The sequence below is a fragment of the Leucoraja erinacea genome, chromosome 18, assembly GCF_028641065.1.
Source record: "Leucoraja erinacea ecotype New England chromosome 18, Leri_hhj_1, whole genome shotgun sequence".
NCBI lineage: Eukaryota > Metazoa > Chordata > Chondrichthyes > Rajiformes > Rajidae > Leucoraja > Leucoraja erinaceus.
In genome coordinates, this window is record NC_073394.1 from 9,862,171 (window position 1) to 9,887,029 (window position 24,859).

A 24,859-nucleotide genomic window follows, 5' to 3' on the forward strand; every position below is an offset into this window, starting at 1 on the left:
GAGCCGCCCCCAGTGCTGCAGATTTCAACGCCCCGCACAGGGAGGAAGGCGACACATAAAACCGACCGGCCGGTGTCCTCCGATGAATCGGAGGAACGGGAACACTCTCCCCCACCGAAAAGGGGAGACGCTCGGATCAGCTGCATGAGGCAGCTCCTCGAGCGTATGATAAATGAGGAGATGCGGCATCTCCCAGGAGGACGGGCTTTGGCCTCCTCCTCTCCACACCCTTCTGTACCCTCTATGTTCGAGGGCAGTAAGGGAGGCCAGGACTGGGCTGGCCTATCCCAAGGGCAGGCGGAGGATATCGTCAGCATGCCGGGCGTGCCGGAAGAAGAGCTACTGGGTGTAGTGGGCCGATATGCGGCACCACCAACAACTGGGATGGTGTTGCCACCCAGAATGGCGGCAACTATAAACAGGCTGTCCAACAACCCGCTGCAGGACAAGGCTGTCCAGCAGGCCCTTGACAACTACATCGCGCCAGAAAATTGCGAGGCGCTGAGGGTCAAGACGGTCAATGGGCAGATCTGGAACCAGCTGGGGCAGCAAATAAGGGCTCAGGAGGTCAAAATGCAGCGAGTCCTGAAGCTCCACTCAGCAGCCGTCACCGCCTTTGCTTGGTCCGTTGGGGATGAAGACCTGACCATACCCCAGCAGGATGCCCTCGCACTGATGTGCAGCACCACGTATGAGCTAAACAACCTACGGCGGGACAACATCAGGCCTGCCCTCGACCCAACATATGCCGGCCTCTGTAAAGCTCCAGCGCCCGAACGACAGGCGCTGCTATTTGGTGCGGATCTGGCCAAAAGGCTCAAGGAGTTGGAAGAGGCGGCAAAACCAGTAGGCCTCATGAGGGCAGGGCCAGGACCGAGCAGGGTGAAGGCACCCAGTTGGCCGCACGCCTCGGCAGCCACCAGCAGATACCGAGCTGGTGAAAGCCTGGTGACCGCCTCCCACTACCCCCAGTGCTCTTTTTTAGAGCGGGGCCCAGGGCGGAGCCGTGGGAAGATGCGCCGCCCCACCGCAGCACCAACACGGACAACCTTGGGCCAGACCCACCGGAAACGACCCCACAAGTGAACATGGAGGTAGGTGGGTCTGGTTCCTGTCAACATACACAGACAAAGGGTGTAGTATTAACAGGGGGACGTTTGAGGTTCTTCAAGCATGTTTGGTGCTCCCTTACTAACAATCAGTTTATACTCAACAGTATTAGTGGATACAAAATTGAGTTCAAACCAGGCGTAGAACCGCCAGTTCAGCACATGCCCCAAAGGGTGTTCCTTCCCTCGGCAGTTGAGAAGGTAGAAGGACAAGCTGAACTTGATCGGCTCGTGGCTAAAGGCATCATAGAAATGACCACACACGAGCCGCAAGAATTTGTATCAAATATTTTTCTCAAAACCAAAAAAGATGGTGGATGTCGCATTATTATTGATCTGACATCACTCAATCAGTCTGTTGAGTATCAACATTTCAAAATGGAGACATTTGTCACTGCCAGACAACTGATCTCCAAGGGATACTACATGGCAAGCATAGATATCAAAGATGCTTACTATTTGGTACCCATTCATAAAGATTACTTTAAATATCTGAAATTTATCTGGAGGGGCCAGCTATGGCAGTACCGAGCTTTGCCCAATGGTTTAACGACAGCTCCCAGACTATTTACGAAAATTCTTAAAGTGGCCATGAAGAAATTGAGAGAACTAAAACATTTAGTAGTGGCCTATCTGGACGATGTTCTCATATTAGGAAGAACACGGGGAACAAGCTGTCGCAGGAGTGTTAGCCACTAAACAACTCCTTGAAACTTTGGGTTTTATCCTTCACCCAGATAAATCAATATTGGAGCCTACTACTAACATGGATTACTTAGGCTTCACTATTGACACGATTCACATGACTGTCACTCTGCCCAGAAACAAAACAGTTTCACTCATTGAAGCTTGTAGCCATTTAATTGCTACACCGCAACCTAGAATACGGCATGTAGCCAGAGTTATTGGCTCTATAGTAGCAGCATTTCCGGCTGCCCAACATGGGCCCTTGCATTATCAAAATCTACAAAGAGCAAGGACTCATGCATTACGCCTTCATAGGGGGCATTATGATCGCAAAATGGATTTACCCGCTGAAGCCAAATCAGAACTTCAGTGGTGGGTTGACAATATTTGGCACAGTCACAGTCCTATCGCCGTAACCAATCCTAACATAACCATTGCAACGGATGCCAGTGCTTTAGGCTGGGGAGCTACTAACTCCATAGACAGCACAGGTGGCAGATGGACTAACTCAGAGGCATCGCTACTACAATCACTGGGCATTAACTTTTTGGAAATGCTCGCCGCCTTTTATGGGCTAAAAGCATATGCATCTGGTATGCGGCACGTGCATGTTAGAATTATGATCGACAACACTACGGCAGTATCTTATATCCAGCACATGGGTGGCATTAAATCAGTATCATGCGACAAATTAACTGCTATAATCTGGCAATGGTGTGTCGAGAGACATATTTGGCTATCAGCTGCCTATTTACCAGGCAAGCTAAATTTAGTGGCGGACACCAGGTCACGAAAATTCAACGACAACATCGAATGGATGTTGGACCCAAAATTATTTGCTAAAATTGTCAAGCAATATGGTACGCCAGATATAGATTTGTTTGCGTCTAGGTTAAATCACCAACTACCCATGTATGTGGCTTGGGAACCAGACCCAGAGGCAGCAGCGGTAGATGCCTTCACGCTGGATTGGGGAAATTTCTTTTTCTATGCTTTCCCTCCCTTCTGCCTCATCAGTCGGGTACTCCAGAAAATTCAGGCAGACTCAGCCTCTGGCATTCTGGTCGTGCCCGACTGGCCTACCCAACCATGGTTCCCAATGTTCCACGACATGGTGGTAGAGACACCAATGGTCCTTCAACACCACCCCCAATTATTGACTCACCCGGTAACTGGCATTAGCCATCCATGCCACCAAAAATTGAAACTCCTGGTTTCCAGATTTTGAACAGGCCTTACCGGGGATTGGGGTTATCAGACAGAACAATCACCACCATGTCGGCATCCCTGCGAGTTTCCACCAAGAAACAGTACCTGACCTTCATCAGGAAATGGGAACAGTACTGTCTGGACGCAGGGACATCCTACAAGACGGCTTCGATCTCGGATGTGCTGGAGTTCCTGGCCCACCTGCACCATGATCTCAAGATGAGCTACAGTGCCATCAATACGGCTCGGAGCGCACTGTCCGCATACCTCATGCCGATAGAACAGCATAGTGTGGGATCCCACCCTCTGGTCATCAGACTCCTTAAGGGGATCTTTAATACCAAACCCCCTACACCTAGATACACTCACATGTGGGATGTGAGTGTAGTTCTGACACACCTTCGAGGTTGGCCTCCGGTGGGATCCCTGAGCCTGGAACAGGCCACTTATAAAACCCTCATGCTCATGGCGCTTGTCTCAGCTCAAAGGGTTCAGTCGCTCCATCAGCTAAATCTGAACTACATGGTGACCACCCCAGATACCATTACTTTCACCATGCCGGGGTTGGTTAAACAAAGTAGACCAGGTACATCAAACTCCCCGTTGATCTTCCGGGCTTACCCTCCAGAACCTAGGCTGTGTGTGGTGACCCACCTTCATCATTATCTAGACACAACCCAAACGCTTAGAGGGAGAGCGAAAGCCTTATGGGTTAGCCACAGAAAGCCTTTTGGACGGGTAACCAGCCAAACATTATCCAGATGGTTGAAACAGGTCCTCAGCATGGCAGGGATTAACACAAATGTTTTTAAATCCCATTCAACCAGGGCAGCGTCCACCTCAGCGGCGGATAGGATGCAGGTTCCCCTAGACCACATCCTCAGAGCAGCGGGATGGTCAAGGGAATCGACATTCCAACGATTTTACAAGAAACCGCTGATGGAACAGGACGTCTTTGCGGATACCATTTTAAAAACCGCAAAGTTATGATTTAAAGCCCATGGGAGCTATTTTTTGTTATAGTTAATAAACATTTCTTTTATAACTAAACAAACTTGTTGGTCTCTAGCTACCACTTCCTCCCTCGATGATCTTTCGGCAGTGAGTGAATAACTGTTACACGGTTTGAAATCACAGACCTTTGAAGTCTTCACGTAGTCACTCACGTGACTCCGAAGTAAAATAGTAAGATTAAACGAGTACTTACCAGTACGAAGTTTGATCTGTATTTTATGAGGAGTTACGATGAGGGATTACGTGCCCTCCGCTCCCACCCTCATTATATAGATCAAATTCGGACTAATGTCTCGTTGGTCTTTACTATCTTTACTTCAACTAGTGTCTATCTGTGATTCCACACCGCTGCTTGGAAGTATGCCGCGCCTGCGCGCTGGGTGGGTTCTTCACGTAATCCCTCATCGTAACTCCTCATAAAATACAGATCAAACTTCGTACTGGTAAGTACTCGTTTAATCTTACTATTAAAGCATATCATTAGCTAGTTACCTAATTGTAGCTAATTACAAAATTCAATTACTAGATCTAACCATCTATCCATCTCTTATAAAAAGATTAACATTTTAAATAGCCTAAGTGTCCAAATAACAGACACACAAGAATTCACAATATAACATGATTTTTAAATCTCATTGTCATGAATTTATAGGCCAAATGGAAGGAATTTGATGTTTAATTCCCGTAAATTAATGGCCATTTAAATCATCTTGCGAGTGGGTTTTTGTGAAACGCGATTGATTGGAACATTGCGGTTGCAGTGAATTTGAACCCCATATCGGCAGGAAAAACACTGCCGGTTCGTATGGGGCAATAATCACATTTTCGCCAAGGAGATTTTGATTAAAGTTATCCTAAGAAGCAAGTTTATATGTAAAATAGACGACTTACCTTATGTTTTGTCCCCTATGTGAGATGCGTCCCATTGTCGGCGTTGACGGCGTCAGAATTCACTTTTTTATTTTACTCCAGCGATTAAATTGTCCCGCGATTTTAAAAAAAAACTTCCGAGAACACAGTCGGAACGATTTTTTCAGCATCAGCTAGCAGCCTGAGAAAATATATCTTGGACTGGCAGGGGAAAATGGCATTTTAATCCCGCCCCCCCCCCTCTTCAAAGGCGCTAAAGTCGCGCACACGGCCAGTGGCAGAACTGCAGCGCCGCTGAAGGTACACCCATTCTAAACAAGAATTTGTTTATTTCTACCTTAAAAATATCCATGGATTTGGCTTCCACAGCCCTCTGTGGCAATGAGCTACTCAGATTAACTACCCTCTAACTAAAGAAGTTCCTCCTCACCTTCTTTTTAAAAGAGGGCCCTTTAATTCTGAGAGTATGACCTCTGGTCCTAGACTCTCCCACCAGTGGAAACATCCTTTCCACATCCACTCTATCTAGGGCTTTCATTACTCCGTAAGTTTCAATGAGGTCCCTCAACTTTCTAAACTCCAGCGAGTGCTGTCAAATGCTCAGTATGCGCTAACCCACTCATTCCATTAGTTTATTGAAAATTATGAATGGTTATGATATAGTGGTAAGAGTAGATGTTGCCACCTGCAGGAGTGTCAATAATCAGGAGATACACGTTTAAGATAGGGAAAAGGAACCAGGGAGTGAATATGAAATAATAATTAGGCAGAACACTGCTTAGATTCAATTTTCCAAGCATGAAAATGCCCATAACTTTTTTAATACTGAAGATATGAAAGTGAATTAGGTGTCTTTTTATGCTTTATCTGATGGGATAAATTGCAGACTTGATTTATTAAATCTCAAAATTTTGTACCATTGCTAGGATTAGGAGGCAGAAATCAGCCATGATTGAATGGCGGAGTAGACCCATTGGGTCAAATGGCCTTATTTTACTCCTATAACTTGTGAATGTAATGTTTTCTCTATCCTCAACTAAATAATTTGTGTTTCTACAATATCCTATACACAGAGCTGATCACTCATTCTTCACACTATTGTTGTTAAACTCTGCACATTTTCTAAACTCTTGACATTCATATGAAAGTTCAGAAGCCAGAATTATTTCAGTGCTCCATCTGTCCAGTGATTTGGAATGGGTATCTCTCTTGCTGTAGAATATTCGATTCTGTATTTTCTATTATATTCTTCTGCGCTGAACATCCATTGAAAACTTGCAGTGTTTTCTTTTCCCAGTAGCTTTTACCTTTACAGTCCATTGCATTAAATCTTAAAGCACAGGTCTTCCGATCAATGGCTTTTATTGCCACGATCTTTTCCCCCACTTCTTTAATCAATCTATACTTATAAACCTCATATATAAAATTTTATGAGCTAACAACAGGTAAGATGAAGCTGACAGACTTATCAATATCTGATGAAATATTGGTGATATTAGAAGGTTGGAGAATTGTCAAGTGAGGTGATTAGCACCATAATAAAAAAAAATCAACAATGCCTCGACATGTATTTTAACAGAAATATACTGTCATTGCTTTATTTTTATAACCACAAAGATGAGAGGAATTGGATTAGTATCAAAACATTAAATGGCAGTCTGCTAGGGTATAAAAATAAAAACTGACCTAGGCACAAAATGAAGGTGGTCACTTTGAATCCAATCTGAACACGTTCAACCTGAGCTGATCACAGGCAATCCAAACCCAACTTTCATATAGAAACATAGAAACATAGAAAACAGGTGCAGGAGTAGGCCATTCGGCCCTTCGAGCCTGCACCGCCATTCAATATGATCATGGCTGTTCATCCAACTCAGTATCCTGTACCTGCCTTCTCTCCATACCCCCTGATCCCTTTAGCCACAAGGGCCACATCTAACTCCCTCTTAAATATAGCCAATGAACTGGCCTCAACCACCTTCCGTGGCAGAGAATTCCAGAGATTCACCACTCTCTGTGTGAAAAATGTTTTCCTCATCTCGGTCCTAAAAGATTTCCCCCTTATCCTTAAACTGTGACCCCTTGTTCTGGACTTCCCCAACATCGGGAACAATCTTCCTGCATCTAGCCTGTCCAACCCCTTAAGAATTTTGTAAGTTTCTATAAGATCCCCCCTCAATCTTCTAAATTCTAGCGAGTACAAGCCGAGTCTATCCAGTCTTTCTCTTCATGTGAAAGTCCTGACATCCCAGGAATGGTCAATCCAAGATGACCCGAACCAACCACAACCAATTGAAATGATCCAGGTATAGTCAGTCGAAACACAATCCTACCCAATCAGGACCATTCTATGCCTGACCCTATCACAGCTAATCCAAGATGGCCCAAAGCCAATCCAAATCTGACCACCCAATAGATAGACACAAAATGCTGGATTAACTCAGCAGCTCTGAATAGAAGGAATGGGTGACGTTTCTGGTCAAGACCCATTCCTTCTATTCAGAGATCCTGCCTGTCCTACTGTTACTCCAGCGTTTTGTGCCTATCTTCGATGTAAACCACATCTGCAGCTCCTTCCTACACATCTGACCACCCAATTAGAGTCAGCCCAAACCCAACCTTATCCCAGCATGATCAATATGAGTCTGACCCCAACATAACCATCTAAGATGTGTCAATCCAACTTGAACCTGATCTGGGCAGTCTAAAGCCAACTCTACCCAATCGTGGCCAAACTATGTCTGTCCCCACCACACCCAATCTAAGTTGATTCAACCAAATCACAGGCAATCAAATGTGTATGAAGGATTGTTGCTCCCTTCAGTTTCCCAGGGGGTCGGGACGGGACTGGAGTTGGGAGGGAAAGGTGGGGGAGTCGAGGGAGAGGAGGGGGAGACAGATGGGGGTGTCTTCATTTACTGGCGGCGGGTGTCTGTCACTGAAGCAGGCAGGTGAGATTTCACATCCACCTTGTATGTGCCTCTCTCTCTCTCCCTCCCTCCCTCTCACACAGGCTGAGAGACTCTGCCTCTGTGAGTGTACGTCTCTTTCTCCCCCTCTCCCACACACAGTAAGACCGAGGTACCATGCTCTGTCCATCTGTGTCTCCCACATACACAGTAAAACTCTGCTTTGTGTGTGTATATACGTCTCCCCTCATTTCTCTCTCTCCCCCCCATCATTTGTGCCATGTGATGATTTAATTACACTTGACAGTTTACAATGTGCCATTCAAGATTTAACGGGAAAGCTCGGGAGACGGACAAGTCACTCGCACAAATAACAGAAATGCTGAGTACCGTGGGAACTCTTTGTCTACCCCCCCGTTATATCGTGTGATATCGTGCTAGACCACGACCACTTCACTCTGGCTACGTCTTGCGTCAAGTCGCCCCGTGAGAAAGGCCTATTATGAGCTTGTGAACTGTTCCTATGTATTTCAACAGCAGCTAAAATAAAGTGACTTTAAAGTGCTTTGAGGCACAATGAACGTTGGGAAAGAAATGCAAGTTCCTTCATAAACATTGACAATAAAATAGGCGGAAAGTTCGCTCTGCACATCATTTCATAATACATCACATCGGGAGGGCTTCGTGAATGAAGAATGAAGTGTGTGTGTGTGTGCGTATGTGTATCTGTGTTTATGTGTGTGTGCGCGTATATGTGTGCGTGTGCGTGTGTGTGTGTGTGTGCGCGTATGTCTGTGCGTGTGTGTGTGCCTGTGCGTGTGTATGTGTGTGTGTGTGCTTATGTGTGTGGTGTGTATGTTTGTTAGTGTCTTCCGATGAAGGGTTTTCCATTAAGGAAGAGGAATTTCTTCACACACTTTGGAATTTTACCTCAAGGAGCTCTGGGGATGGAGTCATCGAATATATTCAATGCAACGATAGACAGATTTTTGAACGTTACCTTTACCGAGAATAGGGAAGCAAATGGAGCGGAGGCCAAGATTGGATCTGCCACAATCGCATTGGAATTGATTCATTAATTTATCACATGTTCATCTTGATCCACTGTGGCTAACATGATGTGTTTAACTCTGGTTTCCTTCATCACTAAGATAGATGCTCAATAGTTTGTTCAGTCCCACCACTGGGCCTTAGTGTTCTTTTAGCTGGTGGAGGATAGGTTTAGCTGGTACTGGCTGTGGCAATTTAGTTTCTTATTGTCACATGTACTGAGGTGCAGCGGAAAACTTTGTTTTGTGTGCTATTCGGGCAAATTATACCACAAGTGAGTGCGTCAGCTGATTGTCATGTATACCGAGGTACAGTGAAAAGCTTTTGTTGCGTGCTATTCAGTCAGCAGAAAGACAATACATGATTACAGTTGAGCCATTTATAGTGTTTAGGTACATGATAAGGGAATAGCGTTTAGTTTGGTTTAGTTTAGAGAAACAGAGTGGGAACAGCCCTCCAAGTCACCGAGTCCTCATCGACCAACGATCCCAACACATTACAATTAACCTCTATAGTCACCCACCGAGCATGCGCCGACCAGCGATCACCCCGTACACGAGCATTATCCTGCACAATAGGGACAATTTGCAATCTTTACCGAAGCCACTTAACCTACAAACCTGGACATATTTGGAGTGTGAGAGGAAACTGAAGATCTCGGAGAAAACCTATGCGGTCACGGGGAGAACCTGCAAACTCCATACAGACAGCGCCGTAGTCGGGATCGAACCCTGCTCTCCAGCGCTACAGCAACTCTACCGTTGCTCCACCATGCGGCCCCTAGTTTAGTGCAAGGTAAAGCCAGCAAATTTGAGCAAGGATAGTCCGAAGGTCACCAACGAGGTAGACAGTAGTTCAGGACTGCTCCCTGGTCGTGGTAGGATGATTCAGTTGCCTGATAGCAGCTGGGAAGAAACTGTTCCTGAATCTGGAGGTGCGGGTTTTCACACTTCTATACCTTTTTCTTATATATTTGTGCACTTTAAGTGTATAAACAGAATCATTTTGCTACCCTTTTTACTTCTGTGCAGTTTCAGAAAGTTGAAGCCAAGCTATCAAACGCAGACTCAAATCTTCATGTTGAGCAGAGCCAGAAAATGTGTTAAAAATCTCATGGCAAGAAAAACTCATGGGATGAAAAACATTTTTCTCACTTGGAATAATTGGCCTGTTTGTGTAGTGAATCAGCGCTAAGAGCAGCCACAAGATATTCCTTGCACTAAGTTCCAAATAAATGTTTATCCTGGGACTCTTGATATAAATTTTTCATACAGAATTCAGATTACTGCTTCTGTAGGGAGATAATTTCTAAGACTGTGTTCTTTCCAGGTACAATCAGACAACTAAAACTACTGAGTTGCCTTTTCGTAGTGTCAAACAACGAAGACAAATATCTTAAATTTGGCAAATATACCTTCCAATTCCCTGCTGGAATGGAAACATTTCAACTCAACTTGTTCTGTGCAAATGCTCTCTGCAAGAGGAAGAGGGATGACAATTATAAGATGCAGTAGACAGTCAGAACTTTTTTTCCCCAGGGTGGAAATATCAAAGACTAGAAGGCATAGCTTTAAGGTAAGAGAGGCAAAGTTTAAAGGAGAGGCGCGGGGCTGGTTCTATTACACAGTGGGTGGGGGGGGCACCTGTAACATGCTGTGAGGAGTGGTGGTGGTGGATATGATAGTGGTGTTCAAGAGGCTTTTAGAAAAATATATGAATATGCTAGGAATGGAGGAATATGGATCATGTGAAGGCAAAAGAGATTAGTTTACGCCGGTGTCATGTTCGGTGCAGACAACAAGGTTTAAAGCCAGCTTCTTTCCCGAGGCCGTGAGACTTTTAAACTCCCTACCTCACTGACTGGACCCTCACGACCTTTGTGAACTGTCTGCTGCAACTGCTGCTGCTGGACATTATTATGCTGCTGCCTTTTAACCATGCTGCTTTTTTACTTTTTACTGTTTATTCATAGGCTCATTATTATTTAGATTTTATTGTGGACGCTTTTTTATATGTTAGAATTTATTGATGTCTTTACTGCACTATCACGCTGCTCGGACCCGAGTACAAATTTTGTTCATGGTTCATGTGGAAGCATGTTTTTATCGAATGATGGTAAATAAAATAAATAAATAAATAAATGAATAAATAAACATTGTGGGCCAAAGGGCATGGTCTTGTCCGGAGAATATGTACGAAGAGATTAATGACATCCAAGTATATGTTTATTTTTCCATTATAATACTGTTCCATAGAAACTAAAAATATATATTCCTGGCAAGAAAAGCAATGTTTGTAGATGTTTCTCTTCCTAATGTTGTCACCTAAAATCTGGAGCAGGACAGCACTTTCAATGTCTGAAGGTTGAGAATCACCAAATTATATAGTGTCAACCCTGCAGTCTAGTCGAGTTTAGTGTAGTTTAGAGATATAATGTGGGCCCTTTGGCCCACCGGATCTGCGCCAACCAGCTATCACGATCCTAATTTGACATTCTTGCCATAGAGGGAGTACAAAGGTTTACCAGACTGATTCCTGGGAAAGTCCAAATTAACCTACAAAAAGACTGTATAGACTCGTCTTTGGAGTGTGCGAGCTAGAACCGGAGCACCACTTATAAAAACCCACAAAATTCTTATGGGGGACAGGCTAGATGCAGGAAGATTGTTCCAATGTAAGTCCAGAAAAGGGGTCACGTTTAAAGATAAGGGGGAAATACCGGACCGAGATGAGGAAACCTTTTTCACACAGAGAGTGGTGAATTTGTGGAATTCTCTGCCGCAGAAGGTAGTTGAGGCCAGTTCATTGGCTATATTGAAGAGGGAGTTAGATGTGGCCCTTGTGGCTAAAGGGATCAGGGGGTATGGAGAGAAGGCAGGTACAGGATACTGAGTTGGATGATCAGCCATGATCATATTGAATGGCGGTGCAGGCTCGAAGGGCCGAATGGCCTACTCCTGCACCTATTTTCTATGTTTCTATGTTACTATCCTACATACTGGGGACAATTTACAATTTTTACCAAAGCCAAATTAACCTACAAACCTGTACGTCTTTGGAGTGTGAGAGGAAACCGGAGCACCCGGGGAAAACCCATACGGTCATGGGAAGAACATACAAATCCAATTAACCTGTAAACTTGTACGTCTTTAGGATGTGGGAGGATACCGGAGCACCCGGAGGAAACCCATGCGCTCACAGAGAGAACGTACAAACTTTATACAACCAGCACCCACAGTCAGGATCGAACCCAGGTCTCCGGCGTTGTAAGGCAGCAACTCTGCCATTGCGCCACCGTGCCATATTTGCCCAAGTTCTCCATCTCGACCCTGGTAACACTATTTCTTTCATCAGTCTGAAGAAGGGTTCCGAACCAAAACGTTACCTATCCATGTTTTACAGAAATGCCACCTGCGTTATTCTAGCACTTTTTCATCATGAGCTCCATATTCTCAATGATGTCCAATTGAAGGGATTTCTCTAGAATTCCTCATTGGCTGTACCATGAAATATTTCCAGCTCCAGGTGTTGATTTCCTACAAACCTGGAGGGATCTCTAGTGTGGACTTTAGGACCGACCATTGAACATTATTCCTTGGCGTGCAGGAGGCTGATAGGTGATCTTACAGAGGTATGTCAAATCATGAAGGGAAGAGATCGGGTGAATGCATATGTTATTTTTCCCCAGGGTAAAGGAATCAAGAACTAATGGGGCAGTAGGTTGAAGATGAGAAAGGTAAATATTTAATGGGAACCTAAGGGACAGAGTGGTGGGTATATGGAATGAAGTTTCTGGTGAACATATTGGTGCAGATACAATAACAACATTTGAAAGGTATTTGAATAGATGCATGGATAGGAGAAGTTGATGGGATATGGGACTAGCTCAAGGTGGGGTATCTTGATAGCTTGGACAAGTTGGGCCGAAGGGCCTGTTTCTGTGCTGTATGATTCACTAACTCTACCCAGTCAGTTCCGTTATAATTTCCAGATCCATCTCACAATGACCAGGACTTTCCACTTTCCACAGAATCATTCCTAAATATCATTGCCATCATCTTTTCACTTTCTCCCAGTATCTCTTAAACACAGACTAAGGTTTGGACCAATGTAATTTTCATAAACAAATGCACTTAAAGATGAAAAAAATAAAAACAGCACATGCTGGAAATCTGAAATAAAAACAGAAAATGCTGGAAACAACATCTGTCCGAAGAGAAACTGAGGTAACGTTTCAGGTTGAAGAGCATCAGAATTTGGAAAGAACATGGAAACATAGAAAAATAGATGCAGGAGTAGGCCATTCGGCCCTTTGGTCCAGCACAGCCATTCAATATGATCATGGTTGATCATCTAAAACCCGTTCCTGCTTTTTCCTCATATCCCTTGATTTCTTTAGCCCGAAGAGCTAAATCTAATTCTCTCTTGAAAAGATCCATTGAATTGGCCTCCACTGCCTTCTGTGGCAAAGGGAGGAAACAAGGTCCTAAGTGAGCATGAGAGTGTTGGATAGTCCAAAGTGAATACCTCAGAGAAATATCTATGATGAGAGAGCATGGGTTTAAGCATGGGGTGGGTGGCTTATGATGAAACTGTGAACTAATTTATTTCACCCACCAAATGGATGAAATCTGAAACTCAATGCCAGAGGGAAGCACATACTAAAACATGGGATCAATGTAGGATGGGTGGTTGATGGTCGGCATGGGCTCAATGGGTCAAAGGGTCTGTTTCTGCGCCGAATCACTGTATGACTATGGAATGTCGGCTCTTATTGCAAGAAGTATGGAGATTTTGTTGCCACCTTACAAGTTACAGGTGAGGCACTACCTGGTGCGATGAGTACAGCTTTGTTCTCCTTATTTAAAAAAGGATACACTTACATTGGATGGAACTTGGTCACTGGAGTAAAATTACATTTAGAAATTATTTAAAATCTAAATGGGATAAAAAAATAAAAAATTTAAACTAATCTCAAATTACATTTTTAAAATTATTTATTTTCTGTTATTCTTTGTCATGCAAATAAATTTGCAATTACTTGCGATTTTTTAATTATGCAACTAATAAATTCTACACTTTTAATCATTTGAAGGTCTTAACATTTTATCAAATATAATAATTAAGCTAAAGTAATTTGTCTTTAATTTGTTGCAGATTCACGTTAAATTAAACCATACAAATATAATAATTGCTATGGATTTAGTTGGGATATTGGATCATATAGTCAAGCTGTATTAGAAGCCATTGAGACCCTCAAAACTGTCTTGACAATTTTCTAAGAGATTCTGTAATGGGAGGATGGGATTTGTGTTTCTGATTTATTTTCCACATCTCTGCTCTTACTCTCTCTCATATCGGTCCAAACAATATGGAGATCCACTGATCTTCATCTGCTACACACACAGGCTCCATGTTCAATGGGTCATTGTTTGTGATTTCCTTCAAGGAGATTCCACTGCCAGGCACATCTCCCTTTACCTTTATTTTCCGCATTTTAAAGGAACAGATTATTTCAGGATTCCCTATCTCCTATTCCACCTAGCCCAGCCACTCCATTCTCAAGGCACTATATAATAAGGTCATAAGGTCATAAATGATAGGAGCAGAATTAGGCCATTTGGCTCATCAAGTCTACTCCGCCATTCGGTCATGGCTGATCTATCTCTACCTCCTAATCTCATTCTCCTGCCTTCTCCCCATAACTCCTGACACCCATACTAATCAAGAATCAATGTATCTCTGCGTTAAAAATATCCATTGACTTGACCTCCATGGCCTTCTGTGGCATCTGCTGGAGATGCATTGCTAGTACATTTGCCACTTCCTTTCCCAACATCCAAGTACCCAAACAGTCTTAGTTTAGTTTAGTTTAGAGACTAACGGAAACAACACGGAAACAGGCCCTTCGGCCCACCATGTCAGAGCCGACCAATGATCCCCGCACACTAACACTATCCTACACACACAAGGTACAATTTACAAATTTTACCGAAGCCAATTAACATACAAATCATTACATCCTTGAAGTGTAGGAGGAAACCGGAGCACCAAAGAAAGCCCACACAGGTCAGGGGGAGAACGTGCAAACTCCTTTTAGACAGCACCTGTCATCAGGATCGAACCCGATTCTCTGGAGTTGTGAGGCAGCAACACTACCACTGCTCCACCGTGCAGCCCTTTCAGATAAGAGGAGCAATTAATTTGCCCTGCATCCAATCCATTCTACTGTAAGATTATCCGTTTGTAATATTGTCTCTCTCCACGGACATTGCCTGGCATTAGGCTCGTCCTCCATTCAGACAAAGGGCCTTTGACCAGAAACATGAATGCTGCTTCTAAATGGCATTTTCTGTTTTCTGATATTTCTTTTTCATTTTCTTTTCATTGCAGCTTTATAAAATTGATTTGGCTGCATTTGGAGTAGTGTGTGTAGCTCTTGTCACCCATTACAGGAAAGGATGTGGAGGCTTTGAAGAGGGTGCAGAGTGCAGAAGAGGTTTGATCAGAATTCTGCCTGGATGAGAGGGTATTAATTGTAAGGAGCGTTTGGACAAACTGAGATTGTTTTTTTCTGGAGCTTAGTTTAGTTTAGAAATACAGCGTGGAAACGGGCCCTTCGGCCCACCGAGTCCACGTCAACCTACTATCCCCATATATGAGCACTATCCTACAAACTAGGGACAATTTACAATTTTCACCAAAGCCAATGAACCTACAAACCTGTACATCCTTGGAGTGTGGTAGGAAACCAGAGCCCCCAGAGAAAACCCATGTGGTCACGGGGGAGGGGGGAGATGTACAAACTCCGTAAAGACAGCACCCATGATCAGCATCGACCCGGGGTCTTTTGGCGCTGTAAGGCAGCACCTTTGCCGCTGCGCTACCATGCCACCCACGTGCTGACAGAAGAGATCAGTTTAGCTTGGCATCATGGTCGGCTCAGACATTGTGTGCCTGGTGGCCAGCTCCTGTGGTGTACTCTCCTATGTTCTCTGTTGCATTTCCTTTGATCTCCTCCAACCTTCTTTACGAGCGAACAGGAGTAGTATAGATGGGCTGAAAGGTCGGCATGGTTGAGGTGGGCTGCAGGGCCAGTTTATGTGCTATACCCCTCTATGACACGGTGAATCTATTACACATAATCTCTTCATTTCCTTGTTTTATGCCTGCCCTTATAGATGACAAATTATTTATTATTTATTGCTGGAACTTAATTAACAGTGCATGCATTCTGCTGAATGACTATATCATCTTAAATGTTAGAGACTTATCTGTTCCGTAACTGGTACCCATCAATCAGGTTTTATTGCTGAGTTTTCTGCTATTCAGCTTCTGATTCGGAACCAGGAGCAGGCATTTTGACATTTATCTTGCAATTTCTGGAGGTAACGGTGGAGGGGATTGAGACTGGGACTGGTTGGGCTTGAGTGGGAGTAATGCACTTTTAGCAGCTCTCTCCATCCCCCGGGCCGTTAAATATCGAGCACAGTTCCAGTTGGCACTCTCAATGGTGCCATCTGTCAGATGGGTCTTCTGCCCAGTTGGGTAAACACAATAAATCCCATGGTTGATCTGGCATGCTGTGGGGCGGCACGGTGGCACAGCGGTAGAATTGCTGCTTTACAGCGCCAGGAACCCGGGTTCAATCCTGATGGAGGGTGCTGTCTGTACGGAGTTTGTACATTCTCCCCGCGACCACGTGGGTTTCCCCCGGGTGCTCTGGTTTCTTCCCGCACTCCAAAGGCGTACAGGTTTGTAGGTTAATTGGCTTTCATTAAAAAATTGTTAATTGTCCCTAGTGTGTAGGGCAATGCTAGTTAGTGTACGGGGATCGCTGGTCGACACAAATTCAGTGGGGTGAGGGGCTTGTTTCCGCACTGATCTCTAAACTAAACTAAACTAAAGATCCGCTGGGTCTAAACTAACCTAAATTAAAGAACCCCACATTTGTTCTTAATTCAACATCACCGAAACACATTGCTCAGTGAGTATCACTTTACTGTGTTTGTGGCTGTATGGATGAAGGGGGCTGCAGAAAGCGGTGGACATCATTGAGAGTAGACCTCACAACCATCAAAGGGATCTATAGGAAGTGCTGCCTCAAAAAGGTAGCTAATATCATCAAAGACCCACACCACCCTGGCCATGCTCTCATTTTGCTGCTAAGATTAGAAAGAAAGGTAGAGGAGGACTCTACACAATTCTAACTCCACCTTTACCTCAACAACAATATACTTTGGACCTTATTTTTGCTTGCACTGCGCACTTCGCATCACACTATAATGCCCCTGTCCCACTTAGAAAACCTGAACGGAAACCTCTGGAGACTTTGCGCCCCACCCAAGGTTTCCGTGCGGTCCCTGGAGGTTTTTGTCAGTCTTCCTACCTGCCTCCACTACCTGCAACCTCCGGCAACCACCTGCAACCTCCGGGAAAGGCATGGAAACCTTGGGTGGGGCGCAAAGTCTCCAGAGGTTTCTGTCCAGGTTTCCTAAGTGGGACAGGGGCATTTGTGTCCAGTTGGCCAGTATTACTGACAATGTATTGTGTTATTGATTATTGTATGTTTATTTGCGGTGTTGTTGCCATAATGTGCCTATAAAGCTGCGGCAAGTAAGAAATTCATGGTTTTGTGTGAATTTGATGATGCAAATGTCAATTAAGCAGTTGACCCTTGACTTGGAAATTGGCTGCTGCAGTGTTCCCAGCATTACAACAGGGAGTACACTTCAGAAGTACTTTCTTGGCTATAACTGTTGTTAGAAGTTTTTTTTTGAGATACAGCGCGGAAACAGGACCTTTGGCCCATCGAGTCCGCGTGTCACCCAGCGATCTGCTACGCACTCGGGACAATCTCCATTTTTTTTAACGAAGTTAATTAGTCTACAACCTGTCCATCTTTGGAGTGTGGGAGGAAACCGGAGCACCCGGAGAAAACCCATGCTGTCACAGGGGGGGGGGGGGAACGTACAAACTCCGTACATCCAGAGCCCATGGTCAGGATTGAAACTGTGTCTCTTGTACTGTATAGCAGCAACTCTACCGCTGCACTACCGTGCCACCCTAAAAGTCTTGAAAGTCTTGAAAATAAGAGGTGCTTTAGCAATACAGGTCTGCCTTTTCTGGCCATCTAAATCTGGCGGGACACTCTTCTATGAAATTAAAAGGCATTTGGACAGGTACATGGATAGGAAATGTTTAGAGGGATGTGGGCTAAACGCAGGCAGGTGTAAGTAGTGTGTATGGGACATGTCGATTAATGTGGGCAAGTTGGACCGTAGGGCCTGTTTCCACGCTGTATGACTCTATGACACTATGACGTGTTTTGTCGTGAATACATCTATCTCTAAATTAAATGTTGAAGATGTTCCAAAGTGAAAATCAATGAAGATAGTCAAACATAAACAGCTGCTTAGAACTACCTGTGGACTAGCTGACTGATCAATCCAGTGGTACCTTTCAAAGTTTTATTTGCACTGACATGATCTGTATGTTCGAAAGTACTTCTAAGACATGGGGTGTTTAAGAAAGAACTGCAGATGCTGGAAAAATAGAAGGTGGACAAAAAAGCTGTAGAAACTCAGCGGGTGAGGCAGCATCTATGGAGACAGTCTGAGGAAAGATTTCGTTGTCTCTGTACTGTACACTGACAACGACAATTAAAATTGAATCTGAATCTGAAGAAGGGTCTCGACCCAGAACATGAAGTGATGTCCATTGTGTAAGTAAACGTCCTTTCTGGTTTCTTACATAAATTGCCAAGAATCCAACCCACATAAATTGAAAGACTCCCGCAAATGTGTTGCAGCTTTTCAAAATATAGATTTACAAGGCTGCTACAAGATATTTCAGTTTTTATGTTTAACATTTTACTGCACAGAAAATTTCAAGGTCTTAAACGCTTCGACATCTGTTGAAAGCTCTTTGCTTAATGACCAGTTAAAAGGCAACTCTGTGATTACAAAAGAGCTTAGCATAGATTAGTTTTACAGCACAGAAACAGGCCCTTGGTCCAAGTTTGTCCATGGTGACCAAGATGACACGTTGAAGTTGTAATTCTTAATAACCCACTCCAGACTGCAGAAGTACGTGCTGAGGGGCGCACGAAGCTCGGTGCAGACCACGCCAAGGTAAGGCGGGACGTTTTTTCCAGCGTGACAAAAAAATGTCACGAGTAAAAGGATAGTCGGGAGCAGAAGTTCGTAGATCACAAAAATCTTGATTTTTTTTTTTAAGGTCCTTTCAACTCGGCAGAGGACTCGGGAAAGTGGGTCAGGCCCTTAATAGCCCTGTCCCACTGTAGGAGTTCATTCAAGTGCACTCCCGAGTTAAAAAAAAATCAAACTCGCAAAAGCACGTCGAATGTACGTAGCGGGTACGTTGGAGCTCGGGCACGTCTCTTAGGGGCTCGTTACGTTAATGGCAGATACTCGGGAAACGTGGTAAGCTCGGGAAGACTCGTGAAGGTATTTCAACATGTTGAAAAATGTCCACGAGAGCCCCGAGTACCCACAAGGGGCCATTACCCTAGGTAGGGAATTGAGGAATGCAGGCGAACAGAGGGATCTGGGAATAACTGTGCACAGTTCCCTGAAAGTGGAATCTCATGTAGATAGGGTGGTAAAGAAAGCTTTTGGTGTGCTGGTCTTTATAAATCAGAGCATTGAGTATAGAAGTTGGGATGTAATGTTAAAATTGTACAAGGCATGGGTGAGGCCAATTTTGGAGTATGGTGTACAATTTTGGTTGCTTAATTATAGGAAGGATGTCAACAAAATAGAGAGAGTACAGAGGAGATTTACTAGAATGTTGCCTGGGTTTCAGCAACTAAGTTACAGAGAAAGGTTGAACAAGTTAGGTCTTTATTCTTTGGAGCGCAGAAGGTTAAGGGGGGACTTGATAGAGGTCTTTAAAATGATGAGAGGGATAGACAGAGTTGACGTGGATAAGCTTTTCCCACTGAGAGTAGGGAAGATTCAAACAAGGGGACATGACTTGAGAATTAAGGGACAGAGGTTTAGGGGTAACATGAGGGGGAACTTCTTTACTCAGAGAGTGGTGGCTGTGTGGAATGAGCTTCCAGTGAAGGTGGTGGAGGCAGGTTCGTTTTTATCATTTAAAAATAAATTGGATAGTTATATGGACGGGAAAGGTATTGAGGGTTATTGTCTGAACGCAGGTGTATGGGACTAGGGGAGAATACGTGTTCGGCACGGACTAGAAGGGTCGAGATGGCCTGTTTCCGTGCTGTAATTGTTATATGGTTATATGGTTATTACCGTAAATCTCCGAGTTCGAATCAGGGTAAACTCGGGAGAACTCTTGAATGAACTCGTACAGCGGGACAGGACTTTAAGTTTTTTTTTTTGGTTTTGTGCAGTTTTATTTGGAGATACAGCGTGGAAACAGGCCCTTCAGCCCAACGAGTCAGTGCCGACCAGTGATCCCCGCACACTAACACTATCCGACACACAGTGGGGACAATTTACAATTATACCAAGCCTTTTAAACTATAAATCTGTACATCTTTGGGGAGTGGGGGGGAAAGTGGAGATCGTGGAGAAAACCCACGCAGGTCACGTGGAGAAAGTACAAACGCTATTTTGTTAACTTCATCTAAGCCATCATTTTAATTAGACAAGAATTATTTACTTTACTAAATAACCCGAAAGGAAGTGAGGAGAATATTTCCTTTTTGCCAGTCTCACAACCTAGAAAGATAATCAAGAGCAGGCTCAGTGGTAATTGTATATGTGAGCTGAAAAGAAAAGGGGCAGGGCTCTAGGGAAAGAGCGAGGAAGTGGCTAGTTCTTTCAAAGACTTGGCAGGGACACAAAAGACCAAGTGAATAGTGCGTGCTTGAAACATCGGAAAATGCAGAGGATAATCAGCAGGTCAGGCAGCAAAAAGAGAATGAGGGTTACCATTTACAGATCTTTGAATGATTGAAATTGAAAGAAGCAGCATTTATTATGTATCAAAAATAATTTATTTAATTACTATCAGGATACAAAACCAAACCATGCTGACACACCCACCACCATATTACAAAATCACCAAATTATGCAGGCACTAAATTTCCAAACAACTATGCTACAATCCTTACAAATATACTAAATAACTACAAATCAATTATGTCCCTCTCTAACACCACCCAGGCGCGGACATAACCCCGGTAAAGGGGCAGGCATCTAGCTCGGGTGAAGCCCGCTTCCGCCTGGTGCTGTGACTCGCAGATGGCCGGCTTGGCCAGGCCTAGGAGCAACCCTACCAGGCCATCTTTGGCCTTACCCAATCCTTAGACCCCCGTCAGCAGTCTTTCGGTCGCTGCCAGCAGAGCCGCTGAAAGAAGCAGTTTGGAAACAGGCCCTTCAGCCCACCAAGTCCATGTCAACCATCGATCATGTTCCATGCTATCCCACTTTCACATCCACTCCCCTACACACTGGAGGGAATTTACAGAGGCCAGTTCAGCTACAAACCTGTACGTCTTAGGGATGTGGGAGGAAACCAGGGGAGCTAGGGGAACCCCATGAAGACTGAGTGCCCAAGAGCACACCATTTTCAACGTGGCGTTCTATTTCTCTCAGCTATAACGGGCGCTGACACTTATCCACCGGAGAAAGTTGATGGCGTATTTACAATCCCGTGGCATTTGTCTGGAATCCAACGAGGTCAGACCAAGCATAGACTGCAGCTTCCCAACCCCCTGTTGTACACCAGTGAATCAATTAGCCCCTGCGTCATTTTACAGCTTCCATGGTTACGGGCCGTATTGAATTTAATTTTACAATTTACCTTGGACTTGAACTGGCGACCTGGTCCTGTACCATGACGACTGAACTACTAGATCCATTTAACATTCTATCGATTCTGCACTGGCCAAATTTTTAATGTAATCATCTGATTCGATTTTCATCTAATTGACCATTTCAACCTGCTGAATAGAACCATACCTTGCCCCCCCCCTTACATAGTGCAGAAAGGCATCAGCCCTTGCCCGCACTGACACTCTCTCCCCTCATAAATATATCGGGATCATTTTAAAGGAAACCAGTCTGGTACCTATTTCCTTTACTGAGGATTGCGGAAAAAATCTATAAATAAGAGATGTCTATCGCCGAGGCGTACGAAACTCATTTCAGACCACCCCACGCAGGGATTATTAAACGCAAAAGAGATGCAGTGCTTCATCTAAAGTGATCTTTAGTTTTGCAGCTTGTTTTTACTGAGCAGCAGCACGGCATGAAGGAGATTTACGAGGTTGCCGTGGGAGCTGCAGAATTTTAGCTAAACAGAAAGACTGGATGGAGTTGCCTTTTTGTTTTGGTCGGGGGGGAGATTTAATTGAGGTGAATTGCATTAGAAAGGACTTTGACAGAGTGGAGGGGAAAGAACTATATCCCTTTGCAAGGGTCAAAAATAGATGCCATAGAATCTACAAGTTACATAAATTCTGTCAGATTTTTTTCTCAACCACAGAATGGTGGATATTGGAACTCACTGCCAGAAATCCTCATTGCATTTTAAAAGTTAATAATCGTTTCAGATATTTTATTATTATCTGTATTATTTTAGCTAAAATTGGTTTATAATTTTGGAATGATTTTCAATGCTTCTAACTGTGAGAAATAGTCAGAAACATCCTTCCCGATCTTTAATCAGAGGGTGGTGAATCTGTGGAGTCTGTTGCCACAGAATGCTCTCGGGGTCAAGTCAATGGATATTTTTAAGGTGGGGATTGACAGATTCTTGATCAGTACGGGTGTCAGGGATTATGGGGAGAAGGCAGGAGAATGGGGTTGAGAGGGAAAGATAGATCAGCCATGATTGAATGGCGGAGTAGATAGGCCTAATGGCCTAATTCTGCTCCTGGAACTTATGAACCCATGATCTTGTGATCTTTAACCTTTAACTCTGCAAACGTTGGACTTTTCCTCTGTAATTGTAATTTTACGGTTCTGTAAACCTATATCCTGCACTTTGGTAATGTCATTCTTTGCATTGGTATTACTCATTTATATGATGATTTTGTTTGACTCGATAGCACACAAACAAAGCCTTTTCACTGTATCTCGGTACATATGACAATTATAAACCTTTACCAACACCAATACATTCTAAAATTCGATCTCCCTTGAGAACCAGCACATTCAGGGGATTTACAGAGCCACAGAGTCAGAGAGTGAGTGATACAGTGTGGAAACGGGCCCTTCAGCCCAACTTACCCACCCCGGCCAATATGTCCCAACTACACTAGCCCCACCTGCCAGCATTTGGTCCATATCCTTCCAAACCCGTCCTATCCATGCACCTGGCCAACTGCTTATTAAACTTTGGGATGGTCCCTGCCTCAACTAACTACTCTGGCAGCTTGTTCCACACACCCACCAACCTCTGTGTGAAAAAGTTACCCCTCAGATTCCTATTAAATCTTTTCCCCTTCACCTTAAACTTATCTCCTCTGGTCCTTGATTCACATACTCTGGGCAAGAGACTCGGTGCATCTACCCGATCTGTTCCCCCCATGATCTTATAAATCTCTATAAGATCATCCCTCATCCTCCTGCGCTCCTCGGAATAAAGTCCCAGCCTACTCAACCGCTCCCTATAGCTCAGACCCTCTAGACCTGGCATCATCCTTGTAAATCTGCTCTATACCCTTTCCAGCTTGGCAAAATCTTTCCTATAACATGGTGCCCAGAACTGAATGCAATACTCTAAATGCTGTCCCACCAACGCTTGAAACAACTGCAACAAGACCTCCCATCGCAAATTGGAGGAGCAGCACCTCATATTTCGCTTGAGTAGTTTACACCCCCTTCGGCCCACATTGTCTGTGCCAAACATAATGTTAAGATAACCTCACCTCATCTGCCTACATATGACCCATACCCTCCATTCCCAGCATATCCTTGTGCCTATCTACAGTAAAAGCCTCTTAAACATCACAATTGTACCTGTCTTCACCACTGTCCCTGGCACCGCGTTCCAGAGACTCACGACCCTCTGTGTAAAAATGAACATGCCTGACACATCTCCTTTAAGCTTTACCCCTCTTGCCTTCAGTTTAGGGATTGTCGGTCTGTGAACTGGCAAGGGGTGTTTCATACTAAATTAAAGGCACGATGGAAACATAGGATTCGGTTCCACCATTAGCCCAAAAATAAGTGAACACCAATCATAAATGATGTTTAAATGCAATGCGCTCACATGCCTAGATCCACTGATGCTTTCCGTTCAGAAGTATTCCTAATGCAGGTTTGAACAATGGAAAAGTTTATGTCAATTAATGAAATAAAACAAATTATCCATTAAGTTATTAAAATATCATGAACTATCGATTAGTACACAGAACGCATGGGGGGGGGGGGGGGGGAGGGGAGACAGTGGCGTAGTGGCAGCACAGTGGCACCGCAGTAGAATTGTTGCCTCACAAACCCAGAGTCCCGGGTTCGACCCAGACCACGGGTGTTGTCTGTATGGAGTTTGTACTGTTCATCCTTTGACCGTGTTGGGTTTTCTCCGGGTGCTCGGGTTTCCTCCCACATTCCAAAGACGTACGGGTTTGTAGGTTAATTGGCTTCTGTAAATTTCCCCTAATATGTAGGATGCGAAACTGAGATAGCAGAGAACGAGTGTGCAGTTCTCTAAACTAAACTCTAAACGAAGTAATGACTGACCTCAGGGTTGGCAGATTCAGGTCTCTTCCCAGAGAATTGATCACAATTGTCTTGGCTGCCACATGCAGTAAAGAAGTGATGGAGTACTGTGCATTGAAAGATGCCATTGTTTCATTGAGCTGCCTGTTACTTCACATAGTTGTAAACGATCCGGAGACACCATTATGAAGAGCAGAAGGTTATTCTCATTGTCCAAATCAATATTTGCCTCTCAGTTAATAAAAAAACAAACAAGGAAGCCACATCTCCAGTTCCTTGTATCTCCATCTGCAGTCAGCAGTTCCCTAGATCTGCACCAGGAGTAATGGCCTGAAATACCGGACCA